The sequence below is a fragment of the Elephantulus edwardii genome, unplaced genomic scaffold (genome assembly GCF_000299155.1).
Source record: "Elephantulus edwardii isolate Elephantulus edwardi_28Jun2011 unplaced genomic scaffold, EleEdw1.0 scaffold00005, whole genome shotgun sequence".
Taxonomy (NCBI): domain Eukaryota; kingdom Metazoa; phylum Chordata; class Mammalia; order Macroscelidea; family Macroscelididae; genus Elephantulus; species Elephantulus edwardii.
The window spans coordinates 38,620,623-38,627,829 of NW_006399755.1; the positions used below are offsets into that span (position 1 = coordinate 38,620,623).

Consider the following 7,207-nt stretch of genomic DNA (forward strand, 5'->3'; position numbering starts at 1 on the left):
ACACTTTATAAAAGCTATTTAAAATTTCATTTCCTATAAACAGAGAGGGAAATTTGCATTCCTAAAACTTTTTTTAAAGAAACTGTCAATAAATCAAACAAACAAAAAGGAATTAAGATTATATTAGAATGAAAGTTTATTTTATTAATGTGGTGTTATGAATTTACTGTTTAAAATTGCCTTGCTAGCCATCAGATTTGACTTTCACGAACTTGAAATAGGTATATATAGCCAATCATTACGGAATAGGTCAGTTTTTTGCATCCAAGCAACTTAAATTGAATCTATTTAGCAGCAAAGGTGGGAATCTCATCACAAGAAAGGAAGAGGAAGTAGAGAGTGCAGCATACGTCATTCTGAGCCAGAGATTCCTACACCGGTCTAACCAGGATCCACATAAGTGCAGCAGCAGCCTTACCAGAGAACTTCAGACTGGCATATACTGAGCTATAAAGCCAGGGGCCTTCACCTAAGCTTGCCAGAGAACTGTGAAAAGATGCCATTATTGGTAGGACTAAGGGAATTTTATAACACCGACCTAAGTTATGAGTCTAAAGGGGAAAGGGTCTACAAGCAATCTGAGAAGATGTCTGGACTGAGGCAGGTACTATATCCTGTTGTCAACCTAAATTGAAAAAGGAAATTAACTTCTTTAATAAACCCCATAATCATGAGTATTAATCTGTGAGATAATGCAACAGATTTCAGACCCAGTCATAGAGCAGTACAAATAGTGCTGGAATTAATAGAAGTTAGTATAGAAACATGGTGGGACATGTCTTAGCAGTTTTGCACTGTGGATATTATTGATGGGAGCACTATTCCCTTGTAGAGTTGATAGAAACAAAGTTTGGCTGTCCTCACACTGCCCATACTCTTTTCTTCCAATAAACAAAATATTAAGTATGCATAATATACATATCACATTTTTATTCTTCATTCAACTGTTAGGTACACACTCGGCCTCTGCACATTGTAATAGACATGCAAGCAAATAAACCATGGACTTTACCATGAAGCTAACAGAATAATGTAGAAAGCACAGAAATCAACATTTTATAATGTAATAGTTTAACTTCTATAGCAGAAGTACAAAAATACCAGGCAATCTTCTAATATAATAACTTGTTTAATAGAAGGTGGCATAATTTGTAATGAGTTGTGCTACCAACCTAGTGTTTCAACTTTTCTGGAAGTTCAAATCCACAAGTTGTTCTGCAAGCATAAGATAGGCAAACTCTTTTGTGTAATTAACAGCCTAATGATGTTAGTTATAGAAGAGTTCAGGTCTTTTGTGCAAAGCTTACTCTGAGTCATATTCAACTCAACAACACTTAACCGCTGCTAAATGAGACTAGTGCTGTTATATCTGGAGGAACACTCTCCACTTTATATATCACTCTTTGTAAATGTGTTGTATGAAGTAACCTGAATTTGCTGTGATGATGAACCTTGTGCTGTTGTAGTATCAAATACTGTAATGGTTTCCCAACCAGGTTTAAAACAGGTTTGGAAGCAGGAGTGGCATCAACTTTCTAAACCACGTACATGTCCCGGGAAACTCTATGAACTTGAAGAAATGATGCTAGTTATGCGAAAGCATTAGGTCTTTTCTTCTTAGAGTCACTATGAGTTTGACTTGATGGCAATCAACAACAACGCAAACTCAGTCATGACTCAGTTCAGACTCCACCACAGTAAGAATAACTATTGGTATTAGTCTCCAAAGAATAATTCTTTGGAGACTAAGGTGCATCTGATACAGGCCATGGTCTTTGCTATCACTTGTTATGCATCAGAGTGTTGGACAGTGACAAAGGAGGATGGAAGAATTGATGCCTTTGAGCTGTGGTGCTGAAGAAGAGTATTGAATGTACCATGGACTGCTAGGAAAACAAACAGATTCATCCTGGAACGGGTCAAACCGGACTGCTCCTTGGAGGCAAGGATTCTGGGGCTTCGTTTGACATACTTTGGACATGTTGTAAGGAGAGACTGGTCCTTGGAGAAGGACATCATGCTTGGTAGGGTGGAGGGACAGCGCAGGAGGGGAAGACCCTCTATGAGGTGGATTGATTCAGTGACTGGGGTAATCGGGATGGGTGTGTCGGAGACCGTGAGATTGGCACAGGACAGAGCAGAGTTTTGGGCTGTTGTACACAGGGTCGCTATGAGTCACAAGCAACTCGACGACACATAAAAAACTCCTAATTCTATTAAGTAAGGAGCTCTGGTTACCTAGTAGATAAGGAGTTGTACTGTCAACCCAAAGACATGTGGTTTGACTCTACTAGGGCTCTGAAGGAGAAATAGGAGCAATCCCCTCTTGTATGATTTACAACCTCTGAAAACCCATGAGGGTCAGCTATGAGTCAGTACTGACTCACTAACACATAAAAACCACTCTATGAGATAGTTGTACTATTAGTACATCCACTTTATAAATGAGAAAATGAGGCACAAAGAACTTAATTGGCTTAAAAGAAATTCAATACAATTATCAATAATTCTAATATTTCCTTTACTCTTCAATAGTATTTAGGAATAATATCTGATTCTAGTAACCACTCTATTTCCCCTCCTTTACAATTTTTTTCTAACAACACTATACACAATTAATTTAATGCATTAAACTCTTATCAGTGAGAAGATAAAAGTATTTTAACAAAATGAGCAAAGAGCTGGAGTCAGAAAATCAAAAGGGCTGAACTGGCTAAGTATTTTTTTTCTAAGTATTTCTTAAGTTGAAAAGAACTGAAAAACTAATTCAGACTCAAGTTGCAAAATCTAAGCAAGCTTTGGGCAGAATATGAAATGATCCAGGAAGCATTAAAAGGTGGAAGGAGTATACAGAGTCATTGTACCAAAAGGAATTGGCTGACACAGAAGAGTTTCATGAAACAATGTATGAGTAAGAGCCTGTGGTGATGAATGAAGAAGTTCAAGATGCTCTGAAAGAACTGTCAAAATAAAAAAAAAAAGGCCCTAGGAATTGACGGAATACCAACTGACATATTTCAACAAGGAGATGCTGCCCTGGATGCATTCTTCAAGTTGTGCCATGAAATCTGAAGGCTAACCACCTGGCCAACTTACTGGAAGAGATCCATATTTGTTCTCATTCCAAAGAAAGGTGTCCCAACAGAGTGTGTAAATTATTGAAGAATATCATTAATATCATATGCAAGCAAGATTCTGCTGAAGATTATCCAAAAACGACTGGAACAGCAAATCAGCAGTGAGCTACCAGAAGTGCAGGCTGGATTTAGAAGAGACTGTGATACTAGGGCTTTTATAACTAATTTTAGATGGATTTTGGCTGAAAGCAGAGAGTACCAGAGTACTGTCTATCTGTATTTCATTGTCTATACAAAGATATTTGACTGTGTGGAACACAACAAAACTAACTCTGAGGAGAATGGAAATCCCAGACACTTGATTGTTCTTATGTGAAACCTGTACTTGGACTAGGAGGCAGTCTTCAGAACAAAGCAAGGAAACACTGTATGCTTCAAAAATGGGATGTGTCCTATATCCATATCATTTTAATCTATATGTGTAATATATCATCCGGGAAGTTGGGCTGTAGGAAAAGGAATTTGGCATCAGGACTGGAGGAAAACTGATCAACAATCTGCATGATGCAGAAAACATAACCCTGCTTGCTGAAACTGAGGAGGACCTGAGCACTTGCTGCAGAAAGTCAAAGACTGCAGCCTTCAATATAGATTAAAGTTAAGTTCAACATCAAGAAAACAAAGATTCTCACTACTGGGCTGATGGGGAGCATCATGATTGATGGTCAAGAGATTGAGACTGTTAACTGCTTTAGTTTGCTTGGTTCCACAATCAACACTCTTGGTGCCAGTAGCCAGGAAATAAAAATAATTGTATTGTGAAAATCTGCTGTCAGGGACATCTCCAGAGTACCTACGAACAACGATGTCAGTCTGGAAACTAAGGTGAGCCTGATCCACACCATGACTAGCGATGATAGAAGGAGAAATGATGCCTTTGAGCTGCGGTACTGGTGAAGAGTGTTGGAATGCAAGGAGAACAAACAGGTTTATTGTGGTGTTGTTATGTGTCATTGAGTCGCTTGCAACTCACAGTGACCCTATGAACAAGAGCTCTAAACGCTATTCTATCCTGTGCCAACCTAACCATCTCAAACGCACTCATTCCCACCACTCCACTCACAGAATCAATCCTTATCATCGAAGGTCTTCCTCTCCTCTGCCACCCCTCCACTTTCACAAACATGATGTCCCTCTCCAAGGACCAGTCCCTCCTTGCAACATGCCCAAAGTATGTCAGACAAAGCTTCAGAATCCTTGACTCCAAGGACCATTCGGCTTCACCTTCTCCAGGCCAAACCTATTCTCCTAGCAGTCCATGATATATTCAACACTCTTCTCCAGCACCACAGCGCAAAAAGCATCAATTATCTTTCTATCATCCCTATTCACTTTCCAACTCTCTGCCACATAGCACATAATTGCGAAGACAATAGCCTAGATCAGGCACACCTTATTCTCCAGCCTGACGTCGTTGCTCTTCAGTACTCTTGAGAGTTCCCTCACAGCTGACTTTGCCAATGCAATTCGTCTCCTGATTTCCTGGCTGCTGTTACCAAGAGTGTTGACTGTGGAGCCAAGTAAACTAAAACTGTTAACTATCTCAATCTCTTCACTATCCATACTGATGCTGCCAATTGGCCTAGTGGTAAGAATCTTTGTTTTCTTGACACTGAGCTTCAATCCATATAGGAGGCTACAATCCTTGACCTTCTGTAGCAAGCGCTTCAGGTCCTCCTCAGTTTCAGGAAGCAGGGTTGTGTCATCCGCATAATGCAGGTTGTTGATGACTCTTCCACCAATCCTGATGCCACATTCCTCCTGTACAGCCCAGCGTCCTCGATGATTTGTTCTGCATACAGATTGAAAAAGTATGAGACAGAATACATCCCTGAAGGACCCTCTTCTTGATTTTGAACCATGTAGTGTCTTCTTGCTCTGTTCTGATGAATGCCTCTTGGTCCAGGTATAGGTTTTGCATTAGCACAATCAAATGTTCTGGGATTCCCATTCTTCTCAGGTTCATTGTAGGGAGGGTGAAAACAGGCTGCTTCTTGGAGAAAAGGATTCTGAAGCTTCGTCTGACATGTTTTGGGCATGTTGCATGGCGGGACCAGTCGTTGGAGATAAATATAAGGCATGGGCAGATGGACAGAAGAGGAAGACCATTGATGAAATAGACTGATTCAGTGCCTGTGATAAACGGGGGTGTTTCAGAGACAATAAGGTTTGCACAGGATAGAGCTGTTGTACATAGGGTCAAAAGTGACTCAATGGCACATAACAACATACATACTAAAACATATTTCTGTTTTATTGACTATGCAAATGCATATGACTATATGAAACATAAAAACTGTGGCTAACATTGAGAAGAAAGGGAATTCCAGAACACGTGATTATGTTTCTATGAAATGCATACCTAGACCAAAACAGTTATCTGAATATTGCATAGATTAAAATCAAGAAAGGTGTGGATCAGGGCTGTATCATTTTTCCATACTTACTCAAGCTGTATGCTGATCAAATCATTCGAGAAACTGGACTTATTATAAAAAGAAACAAGATTGGAGAAAGACTCATCAACAACCTGCATTATGAAGATCACATATTCTTGCTTCCTGCAAATTAAGGACTGCAAATGCTTGCTGCAGAAGTCCAAAGACTACAGCCTTCAACATGGATTACATCTTAACATCAAGAAGGCCAAGAGGCAACATCATCATACAAGGAGAAAAGATTTTAGTTGTCAACAATTTCATCTTACTTGGATCCACCACCAACATCCTTAGTACTAGCGATCAAGAAATCAAAAGATGTGTTGCATTGGTAAAGTCTTCTGTCAAAGACCTCACCAAAATACTAAGGACCAATGATGTCAGTTTAAAGTATGCCTGATCTTGGTCACTCAGTCCCTTGGCATCTAAGAACTGGACAATGAATAAGGATGACAGAAGAAGAACTGATGTTTTTGAGTTGTGGTGTTGGAGAAGATTACTGAATATGCCACAGACTGTAAAAAGAACAGACCATCTTAAAAAAAGGGCAACCTGAGTGTTCCAGGAAGTCAAGGATACATACTTTGGACATGCTGTTACAATTGGCTATTCCTTGGAGATGTGCACTGTACTGAAAAATGCAAGGTCAAGGAAGGAGAGGTAAAGATTCAACAATATGGATTGACACAGTGACTGCAGCAATGACCCATGCATGTAACAGTTGATATGGATGGCATAGGATACTTGTTCTTCACAGGGTTGTTATGAATCATACTCAACTTGATGGCACCTAACCACAACAGTCTACAATACTGTGTTATTCTAGGCAGCAAATGACAGCAAGTCTTCTTACACGGCAACTCAGACTACATTAATTTAACAAGGACAATCATCGTTTTACTGTAAAATTTGAAGTTCCAAAAGTAGTATGTTTCAACCCATCTTCATTAACTATTCTTCAATTCCTTGGTGAAATGCAGAGGAATGAAGAATTTTTTTATGGCATCAAATTATAGTTGTCATTAGTTATTGCTTGTTTCCATGCATAAAATTTCCAAACCAATGACACTGTTGTCATTATGTATCATTGTCAGAAATGATCTTCCAGAGGGTTTTCAGAGGCAGTAAGTCACATGGGAAGAAACTTTCCATATTTCTCCTGTGGCGCACCTAGGTGAATTCAAACCACAAGCCTTTGGGTTTGCAGTGTAACCTCTTAGTACTAAGCTACCAGAACTCCCTTTAAAACCTTGCGAGATTAAGTAAAAAAGAGTGGTCAGTTTCTAATGACAGAACAATGAAATAAGATTTAGGATGTGTTAGGCAAAATATTAAATGATCCAGGAGGTATTAAAAGAAGATGGAAGGAATATACTGAGTCATTGTATCGAAAGGAATTAGCAAGTACAGAATAATTTAATGAAATAACATTTGAGCAAGAGCCTATGGTGATGAAGGACGAAGTTCAAGTGCTTTGAAAGAAATAGCAAAGAATAAGGCTCCAGGAATAGATGGTATACCAATTGACATACTTAAACTAAGAGATGCTGCCCTAGATGTGCTCACCAAGTTGTGCCAAGAAATCTGGAGAACAACCACTTGGCCAACTGACTGGAAGAGATCTGTATTTGT

General features: G+C 39.2%; 1 protein-coding gene across 1 annotated transcript in view; it reads right to left on the reverse strand.

Annotated features, from left to right (window-relative positions):
• The window catches only part of LRRC40 (leucine rich repeat containing 40), a 66,825-nt gene that overhangs the window by 54,186 nt on the left and 5,432 nt on the right, over window positions 1-7,207 (reverse strand). The window lies entirely within an intron of this gene.